The sequence below is a fragment of the Macaca nemestrina genome, chromosome 19 (genome assembly GCF_043159975.1).
Source record: "Macaca nemestrina isolate mMacNem1 chromosome 19, mMacNem.hap1, whole genome shotgun sequence".
Classification (NCBI taxonomy): Eukaryota; Metazoa; Chordata; class Mammalia; order Primates; family Cercopithecidae; genus Macaca; species Macaca nemestrina.
The window spans coordinates 4,335,989-4,346,863 of record NC_092143.1 but is presented as its reverse complement, the minus strand read 5'-3'; the positions used below and the strand labels follow the sequence as shown (position 1 = coordinate 4,346,863).

The window sequence follows — 10,875 nt, the reverse complement described above, 5'->3', positions numbered from 1 at the left end:
CATGTATGTCTTATTTTGAAATGTGTCTGTTCATGTCCTTGGCCTGCTTTTTAATGGGGTTGTTTATTTCTTGTAAATTTGTCAAGTTCCTTACAAATGCTGTATATTAGACCTTTGTCCAATGCATAGTTTGCAGACATTTTCTCCCATTCTGTACATTGTCTGTTTACTCCATTGATAGTTTCCTTTGCCATGCGGAAGCTCTTTGGTTCAATCAGATCTCATTTGTTAATTTTCGCCTTTGTTGCAAATTTGCTTTTGGTGTCTTTGTCATGAAATCTTTGTCCATGCCTATGTCCTGAAAGGTATTGCCTAGGTTGTCCTCCAGGGGTTTTGTAGTTTTAGGTTTTACATTTAAGTCTTTAATCCATCTTGAGTTTATTTTTGTGTATGATGTAAGGAAGGGGTCCAGTTTTAACCTTCTGCATATGGCTAGCCAGTTATCTCAGCACCATTTATTGAATAGGGAGTTCTTTTCCCATTGCTTGTTTTTGTTGGGTTTGTTGAAGATCAGATAGTTGTAGGTATATGGTCTTATTTCTGGGTTATTTGTTCTGTTTCATTGGTCTATGTGTCTATTTTTGTATCAGTACGTGCTATTTTGTTACTATAACCCTGTAGTATAGTTTGAAGCAGAGTAGCGTAATGTCTTAAATGTTAATCTCACTTGGTTGTAAAGGGAGAACAAGAATGCCAAGAGGAAAGAGACAAAGATAAAAGCAAAGATCAGTAAGTCAGAAACCAAGAAAAAAAACTTGTACTTTCTTAGGTACATTCTAGCGAATTAAAAAAAAATGCATAGACAAATTATTGACAGATATGGTCAAGATACTAAGAGATTAAATGCCACAACTATAGAAAATCAGTATTAAAGGAGTCCTTAGTATAGATAAATATTTTGAAATATTAAGAATGATTTTTAAATTGCACATTAACAGTGATAAAGTGTTTATAGAATGAATTGTTCTCCAGAAGAAAATTACTTAAGTTGACTTAAAAATAAAAAGAAAATTTTCAAATAGTAAAATTGAAATGATTACTAAATAAATAACTTCAAAACTGCCTCTAACTTCAGACTTTTTACCTATTTGCAGTAACAGGAAGTTCTTATGACTTTTGAAATGAAATTTTTAATTTCTTAGTCATTCACAGGTGCAGCAGACTCAAGAGTGAATGAAATTGATCCCCAGTTCTCAAGGAGCTTATATTCTGGCTAGAGGAAGTAAACAGTGAACACATCAGAAAAGCTATAAACAGATCAAACGATTACAGAATGTCAGGGTTAAAGGCATCTTTTCCTCCAGATGCCTCTTTTCAAATCAAGACTGAAAGGATATTTCCTTAATATTAGGAATAGGTTTATATAAAAGAAGTAATCTACAAACTTAATGGGGGAAAACTGGAGGAAGTCCACTTAAAATCAGACCCTGGACTAGAATGTCTGCTTATTTAACAGTGTTATAGAAATGTTGTTAATGGTTTAACACGATGAAAAGAAAGATATAATGATGTATAACTAGTGGATTTGATCAAATGCAATTGATCAAATGAGATAGAACTCAATTTGATCAAATAAAATTGTTATAAAAATCAATATAAATATCCTTTTATTGAGATAGATTATAAATATATACTCAATAAATAAAATCCAAGATATCCACTAAAAATGAGGAGAAAACAAAGAGTTGATGACTAATTAGAGGGTTCACTCTTCATCTTCACTAAAAATAAAGAGAAAAGAAAGAGTTGACGGCTAATTAATGGATTTGCTATATTTTATAATTTATCAAATTATAAAGTATAAAACATACATATGAAAAACAAACCTTTTCTTTATACCAGTAAAATTCTAGCAGAAGATATTACTAAAAAGAGATCCCTATCACAATTCCAACCAAAATATATGCCACCAAGAAATAAAACATAAAATTTTAAAATTCTGAAGATTTTTAGAATCTTCAGATTCTAAATGATATGTCATTTTCCCACAAATTAAAGCAATTGAAATCAAAATTATAAATTACCTAGAGAATAATAAGCAGGTGAAAATACAAAGAATATTTTGGGAACAAAAGTATGAGGCAGGCATACAACTGACTTTGCCAAGCATCAGTTGATAGTCTTAAGGCAGGGCAGGCATAATAATGGAACAGAATGGAAGGCCATGAACAGGTCAAATTCTCTGTATACTTTAGCATTTAATAAGGCATGCATTTCTCATCATTGAAGAGACTATCAGTTAATTAAGGAGAATAAATGTAGTGTGTACCATATTCCATAATAAACAAAAGAAGGACCAAATAGTTCATTGTAAACCAAGAAAACAAAGATATAACAATTTAAAATAGCTAGAAGAGTTTAGAGGAGAAAAGGGCTTTTTAGCATAAGATTAAAGGAAAAATTAATAAGGGAGGCCAGGTGCAGTGGCTCACGCCTGTAATCCCAGCACTTTGGGAGGCCGAGGCAAGTGGATCACCTGAGGTCAGGAGTTTGAAACCAGCCTAGCCAACATGGTGACACCCCGTTTCTACTAAAAATACAAAAATTAGCTGGGTGTTTGTGGTGGGCACCTGTAATCCTAACTACTTGGGAGGCTGAGGCAGAAGAATCGCTTGAACCCAGGAGGCGGCAGTTGTGGTGAGCCAAGATCGCACCATTGCACTCCAGCCGGAGTGAAAAAAGCAAAACTCCATCTCAAAAAAAAAAAAAAGAATTAATAAAGGAATACAAACATTACAAACATTTGGTTTCAACATTTTTAATTACCACCCAAAAAAAAATCCCAATATGAACAAAAATAGAATGTAAATGGCAAACCTAAAAGTTGTGGAAAACTTTTGACAAATTGAATTATTTCCTTAATATATAAAATACTCCACAAATCAAAAGCCAGGGAAATAAAAAAATATATAACAATTGAAAAATTAATGATTACCAAACTGCATCTTTTTAAAAAAATTTAATTTAATTTTTTAAGTTCCAGACATGCAGGTTTGTTACATAGGTAAACGTGTGCCATTGTGCCATGGTGGTTTGCTGCACCTACCAACCCATCACCTAGATACTAAGTCCCACATGCATTAGCTATTTCTCCCTCCCACTGTGCCCCAAACTGGCCCAATGTGTTTTGTTCTCCTCCCTGTGTCCATGTGTTCTCATTGTTCAAATCCTAGTTACAGGTGATAACATGCGGTGTTTGGTTTTCTGTTCCTGTGTTAGTCTGCAGAGGCTAACAGCTTCCAGCTCTGTCCATGTTTCTGGAAAGGACATGATCTCATGATCCATGGTGTACATACATGTACCACCTAGAACCAGAAATACCATTTGACCCATCAATCTCATAACTGGTTATATACCCAAAGGAATATACATCTTTTTTTTAATAAAGAGACATGCATGGTATGTTCATTGCAACGCTATTCACAATAGCAACCTAAATGCCCATCAGTGATAGGCCAAATGGCATCTTTTTTAAAATTGGCATTTTCAAAGCAAATCTAGAGTGTTACAATTATCAAAATATAATTAATTTGAAATTCAACAAATACTACATGCATGTATGCATACATACACATATACATACAGATATGTATGCATGTTTACATATATATATTTGATATTATACAAAGTTTGTATCTTAAATAAAACCAGGGACCACAGAGTTTTACTAAATGACAAGGGTAAAAATTACTGTAATTGATAAAGAAAGGTCCCAAAGTGATATAGTTCAAAAAGAAAATATCCTAAATGTGTCCTGACTGTTGCTGTGGTGTCAGGGAGGGGTTGGTACGACAGGGTTGTATTTTCTCCTGTTGAGTAATTGTGTTGCTGGTGGACCCTGATCCCCCTGGGTGCCAGCTTAGGTGACACATTGGAATCACCACCCAAAAAGAGTGACCCCATCAAGCTGTGCGTCCCCATGTCCGGGCGGCAGAGATTGATGCCAGAATGAACTGCTAGAAAGTGAGATCCTCAGACTGTCCATGCAACGCCAAGTGGCCAGTTTGTCCCTTTACTCTGCACCCATGGCCTCCATGAGGACAGAGGCTGCATATTCTCATTTTGCCTTCTCACCAGGAGGGTCCTGGATTCCCTGCTGTTCTGGGCCCAGAGTCTTGCGTCCTCTCTTCTTTCCCACTGTGTGCATTCAATATTTCTTTCTTTCTTTTTTTTCGTGAGACAGAGTATCTCACTCTGTCACCCAGGCTGGAGTGCAGTGGTGCGATGTTGGCTCACTGCAACCTTGGCCTCCTAGGCTCAAGTGATTCTCCTGCCTCAGCCTCCCGAGTAGCTAGGATTACAGGCACCTGCCACCACACCCGGCTAATTTTTGTATTTTTAGTAGAGATGGGGTTTCACCATGTTGGCCAGGCTGATCTCGAACTCCTGACCTCAAGTGATCCTCCTGCCTTGGCTTCCCAAAGTGCTGGGATTACAGGCGTGAGCCACCGTGCCTAGCGCGTTGAATATTTCATCATCATTTCTGTCAAGTATGAAACTTCCTCTCCAGTTATTTTTACCTATTTTACCAATTTAAAAATGCTATGTTTTTAAACATGTCCATATATAAACACAAGCCAAAATGTATCTTGGTTCTTTTAAGTATCCTATGCTTATATAAAGTTTTTATTTTAAAAATAGAAAATGAATGGAAATGAAGAAACAGTAATTCATTCTCCTACGAGCACAAGAACTGTATACTGTTTTATTGTATAATTGTAGGAATGAAATAATTTACTCATCACGGTCATCACAGCCTTTCAGACGGACACTTCTGCACTCCAGGATTTTCCACCTGGCTCCTTCTCTTCGTGTCTTATCTTTTCCTTCCTGCTCCTTCCTTACACCTTCCACACCTGTTAGAAAGGACACGGGAAGCGCTTGGCAGCCCGGACTCTTAGGAGACACCACACAGGTACCTTTAGAGAATCTCCCATGGAGTCTGAAAGCACTGTAAACAAGGGAGCAGCCGCGAGATGGGAGAAAGTTGTTGGTCTGTCAGTTTGTACCTGACTGCACATCGTCTTCGAACCCAGATTTTAGAAATAGCTCTTGGCGGAGCCGGCTGTCGGCAACGCAGCCCATTTCCTGCTGTTGCTGGAGTCTCAGCTCTTGCCCGTTCCCCTCTCTGTCTCTCTCTCTGGAGGCTGCCTGGTCGCACGTCAGCCAGGAGAGCTACAGGTGCGGGTTGGCCTCCCGTGAGCCTTTAGATATGTCATGAGAGACAAAGCTCCCTCCACAGAGAGCTGCCAGGCTGTGGGGTTTGTGACACATGACACAGTTTCAGCCGGTCTGGTCACAATCTTAACACGCTCCCTTCTCCCCCTAGCTTTCCCCTCCTCTTCTCTCCCAGACTGCCAGGCTGGCCCACAGCTGACATCACACGCAGGAGGAGGACAGATTTCAGCTGTCAGCTCAACAGTGCAGAAACGTGCTCACCAAAAAGAAGAAGAAGGAAAAAAAAACTGTAAACTTTTAGTAGGATAGGGAATGCTAGTTTCTTGGTGAACAAATGGTGACCAAGACAAGGAGAAGAACTTCTTTACTGCAAGTAAATTCACCCATTAAACCTGCTCCCCACCTCCACAGCCCTTGCCCCTGGGTATTGACACACTTGGGGCAGGAGCTGTGGTGGGAGAGAGTGAACAGATGCACAGACCTCATCAATCAGCTCCCTTTTATGTTCTTGAAGGAGATCCCTGAACACCATCAGGGGCTCAGCCCTGGCTCACCTCACCAGCAGAGCGTTGGCAAAGTTAGCTCAAAGCAGCCTCGTTCCCATACACTCGCCGTGCGGAACAGCTTAGCTAGAGGGGCCAGACAGAATCTCATCCGTCTGGCCTTCCCGTGCACGACAGGGCTTCCTTGCAAAAAAGAGGCTGCAGAGAACAGAAAGCACAGTGGGAGTACTTTGGATTTTTTTCCATCAAGGATAGAGAACAACTGGGAGGGGACAAACAGAAAAAAAAAAAAAAAAAAAAAAAAACAGAAAAAAAGAAAGAGGCAAGTTATTGAAATCTAGCAGACAAGCACAAATCAATTATCTGGAAAAGCACATGTAAAATGAAGCTGCATAAATACATAAGGCACTTACATTGATTGTATTAAAATAATGCTGAAATTATAGAGCTGTCATCCACAGACTGTCGAGGTGCCTCTCCCTTCTTGATGTACTTCTCAGGGAAGGATGGGGTGAGGCTGACATAAGACTCACCTGGACAGGCCAGGTGCAGTGGCTCATCACTGTAAGCCCAGCATTTTGGGAGGCCAAGGAGGGTGGCTTGAGCCCAGGAATTCGAGACCAGCGTAGGCAACATAGAGAGACCACCTGTCTGTGAAAAACTAAAAAGTTAGCTGGGCGTGGTGGCGTGCAATTGTCGTCTTAGCTACCTGGGAGGCCGACATAAGAGGTTTGCTTGTCAAGGAGATCAAGGAGATCAAGGCTGCAGTGAGCTATCACGATGCCACTCCAGCCTGGGTGACACAGGGAGATTCTGTCTCTAAAAAAGTAATTTTTAAAAAAAGTTGAAAAGGCTCACTGCGCAGTGGTGGTTGGGAAGTCAGGTAGGGCGTGCCCCTCCACTGAACTCCAAGATCAGGTGTAAAGGGCCCCACACGGCGGCCATACCTCCAACACCAGATAACACCTTCTACCAGTAGACCACCCTACTTGAGGTGAGCCGATCCACGACCCCCCCCAAGAAAAACAAAATAAAAATAAATTAAAAAGAAACCCACAGCTCAGCCATGAAGCTCGAGGAAAGTAACATTGTAGAAGTGCTATTTTCTTAGGGAGGAGAAAAAGCGTTCTTGTGAACAGGGACCATTGTTTTCTTTCTCAAAATTTAAGTGCAAACAAAAAGGATGGAAAAAGAGGTTAAGGATCTGACACAAAGACGAGCACGTTCCCTTCTCAACTATCAAAAGCACGAGGAAAATTTTTAGACCTCCCAGAGATAACGTTTCTAAGTTTTATTTCCCAAACTTCACTCTAATTAAAACAACCCTGGTAGATCATTTTCGAAGTGAAGTTTTTTATAGTCTCTTCACTGTTTGAAAAGAAAATATCACCCTTAGTTTTCCAATAAGTAATCTTTAGTCAGAGAAACAGCTCTGTCATTGAGACTAAGGGAAATGATGTTCCTCTCATGAAGGACCTGCTAAGTGTCACTCTGAGGGAGGCAGGTGATCGCCGGGCTCCACTGCGGAGAGGACATCGGAATTCCACAGCCTGGGGAAAAGCTCCGTCTACCCTGACACTCGCAGCCTGCTTTGCGCTGCGCGGACGTCTCCCTGACTGGCTGCGGCGTTATTGTTCAATGAAGAACTGGTTTACAGATAAAGGTGGCCCTGTCAGAAGTTCTGAACAGCTCCAAGCTAATTGCTGACTCTAGCAGGCCCAATTGGCTGTTACACACTCAGCAAAGCAGCCCCTGGGAACCGCCCCTTCTAACATGCCACACTGTGAAACTCTCCCTGCGTTGGTACCTTGGCTATCAGCTTTGTAGTCACCTTTCAGCAGATCAAAGATTTCTTGGAAGGAATGACTGCTGTATCAGCCCCGACAGGCCCATATACAGCTGCACACACATCACAGTGTAACCCAAAGCACTCATGGGGATGAGCAAGGACTCTGCGTGGTATTCCAATGCAGGTCTCAGAACGATGCCTTGATTGCTGTAATCTGAAGAAATAATCCCAAACATTTAGTTCCAGTTAACTCCCTGAGAAGCAACATTCGTGACAACTCACTCACAGGCTCTGTCGCTGACACTGGATGTGCATGTCTTAGGGTGGAATGGTCTTCCCATCACCAGACACGTCTGACCTGGAGAACACACTCACCTACACAAACACACACTCGGGCGCTGGCTTTCTTTCTCCTCAAAACTATGCATGTTCTTGTTCGAGAAGTCACCCAGGATCACGTTAGATAATGTGGAAAACAGATAGGGAGAAATAGAAAGGGAAGGAAGTGAACCCCAGTGTTCCCTTGCAACAGGTAAACTTTGGTAATGGAATTTCCTCCTATTATAGAAAATGCCTTGTAAACATCATGGGCAGTGAGGACACAATATTCTGTCCTGTGCTCATTCACTTCCCATTCTCCAATGCTTGTCGCCACTTAAATAGTAGTCAATGTTGTTTTGCCATTATGAGCATTATTATACACAAAATTTTCCTCATATTTTGTGGTAACTTCTTAGGATTTATTTCAAAAGCAAAATTAGGTCAAAATTTAACCTAATCAAAACTAGGTAGAAAGATGCTAAGTAAAAGGATATTGATGCATGTCACTAAATTGTTTTCCAACGTAATTGAAACAGTCCGGCAATCTTTAACACTGGTTACTAGATGTTCACCAGCAATGTGTTATCATATTTGGAAATATTTATAAGATTTTACTAGATTATTATTATAATTAACTTTCCCCATGTGTTTGTTAGTAGGTTATAAAAATTTTCCATGTGCTTCCTCCATTAACCCACTATGTTTATGATGGTTTTTCTAATTGCTTGCATGATTTCTTCATATAGTATAAATATTTTTCCTTTGTGGCTATTAAATATATCAACTTGTTTCATTCAATTTTGATTTATTTTGTACGTGCATCTCCTTTTACATTTTTGGGTAGTCAACTATATCAGTTTCTGTATTTATTATTTTACTTTATATATTAACCTATATTTCCTCTTGATTATTTGTTAATTTTATTTATTTATTTATTTATTTTGCTTTGCAAATGTATCTGGAGTCAAATTTGTGAAGATACGAACTGTTTTCCAAATACCAAAGCAATGAACATTGCACATGTCTTTTTAGTTGAATTATGTATTTATTTATTGGGGTACATACCCAGTAGTGGGATTGCTGGATCAAATGGTAGTTCTGTTTCAAGTTCTTTGAGAAATCTCCAAACTGCTTTCCACAATGGCTGAACTAATTTGCATTCCCACCAATACTGTATAAATGTTTCCTTTTCCCTTCAGCATCACCAGCGTCTATTGTTTTTTGGTTTTTTCATAATAGCCATTCTGACTGCTGTGAAACGGTATCTCATTGCGGTTTTGATTTGCATTTCTCTGATGATTAGTGATGTTGCGTATTTTTCTTCTCTTCTTTTGCAGCCAGTTTTGTAAATTTTGATTTTTGAAAAAAGTCTCCTTTTTACCAAGATTATAATTGCTTAGAATACGGTTTTTCATAGTGCCTTCCTGTAACATGTGAAAGTCTCCCACCTAATTCATTTCTTTTTAGTCATTTTTTCATAATTTTATCATTAACTGCATTTGTAAAACTTGAGCTTTTCCATTCCTCACAAGTTATTCCCAAAGACTAACTCCTGAATTTATCATTTCTACCATCTTACTATTTTTCAGTTTATTGGGTTTTTCCCTCTTTGTCTCTTTTTCCACGTTGTTTTAGGTGTTTTTTTTTTCTTCTAAAAGCCTGAAACAAAATCTTAGTGCATTTCTATTGATCCTTTTCTTTCTCTAAAGTAAAATAATAAAAAGAAAATAAAACAGGTACTTCAGTCTGAAAACTGTGTAGGCAGCTTTTGAAAATGTCTCTCCGATGTTATTATCATTGTCATATTTCAAATACTCCAATGACCATCTTTTCAACTGCCTGCTTGATCCAGAGTACATTCAGAATATTATTTATTTCCAAGTGCTTTCAATTACTTTAACAATCACCATTTCCTTCTACGTTCTGCATCTAAATCTTACCCTGGAGAGATGTAGAAAAATAAAAATTCCTCAATGCACAACGCCCCCCCAAACTTCCCTTTACTCTTCAGCGGGTTCTGGGTGGACTTCCGGCCTCTGCAACCCGGAAGTGCTCTTGCCAGGCACATTAGGGGTCTCCAGGCTGCCCCGCATTCTACATTCACTTTCTGGACTTTCCTTCTTTCTCTTCCTTTTTCTTTCTCCTCTAGGCTCCCATGAGGACAGGAGACTATACCAAACGGTTTCCCCTCCTCCCCAGCTGGTTCCCCTCCCTCACCGGCATTTCCTCCTCTCTCTGCCTCCATGGCGGGCTGCCTGGGTGGGCCCATTCCAGCTCTCCCGAGGTCACTCTACCTGCCTCTGTGGTCCCTGCTCACGCATTTCTTCTCTAGAGACTCTGAGCGTCACCGTCAACTCTCAACTAACCCACTGCACGGGGATACACCTCCCTCCAAAGGTCTTCACAGAACACTCCACAATTTCCTCAGTCGCCGATTGCTTTACATCTTGTTACCTGCTCTCTTCCTCCACGACATTTGGCCCTCTGTGAAAGCAAATGAAAGCTAGGGTGGTTTTCTCCTATTTACTGCAGCGTCCTCAGCGCCTAGTGCAGTGCCTGCCATAAAGCGCATATCCAATAGATGAAACAATAAATGGGTACAAAAGACCTAGGCGGAAATTGCACAGGAATATTCTTAAAACATTTTTTTCCAGGTAATTCCAATACAGAGGCAACTAAGGAAGCTGCCAGCCTGAACTATCTCAGAATTTTGAAATTTATCGAGCCTCCTCTGTCATGTAACATACGATTAATTGCTGTAAATATTTCACAGATGCCAAAAAAGAAACTATGATCTGTCTAGGCTAAAAATTTCTGTATATTTCTATTGATTCAGCATGTTTAATTAAATAGTTTAAGTCATTTCTTCTTTTTTATTATCTATGTGATTTATTATAAATGGTTATTAGAGGTATTCTTTTAAATGCTTCCATAAGAATTGTGTATCTACGCGGGGCGTGGTGTCTCACACCTCTAATGCCAGCACTTTGGGAGGCCAAGGCAGGTGGATCACCTGAGGTCAGGAGTTCGAGACCAGCCTGGCCAACATGGTGAAACCCGTCTCTACTAAAAATACAGAAGTTA

At 39.8% G+C, this 10,875-nt stretch overlaps 1 long non-coding RNA gene across 1 annotated transcript; it reads right to left on the bottom strand.

Annotated features, from left to right (window-relative positions):
* Positions 1–4,724: 4,724 nt before the first annotated feature.
* LOC139360097 (uncharacterized) lies at positions 4,725–8,015 on the bottom strand. Its single transcript, XR_011617205.1, has 4 exons — positions 7,489–8,015; positions 6,215–6,332; positions 5,733–5,879; positions 4,725–4,856 (listed from the first exon to the last, which is right to left on the bottom strand). It is a non-coding gene; the product is annotated as an uncharacterized lncRNA (long non-coding RNA).
* Positions 8,016–10,875: the final 2,860 nt, after the last annotated feature.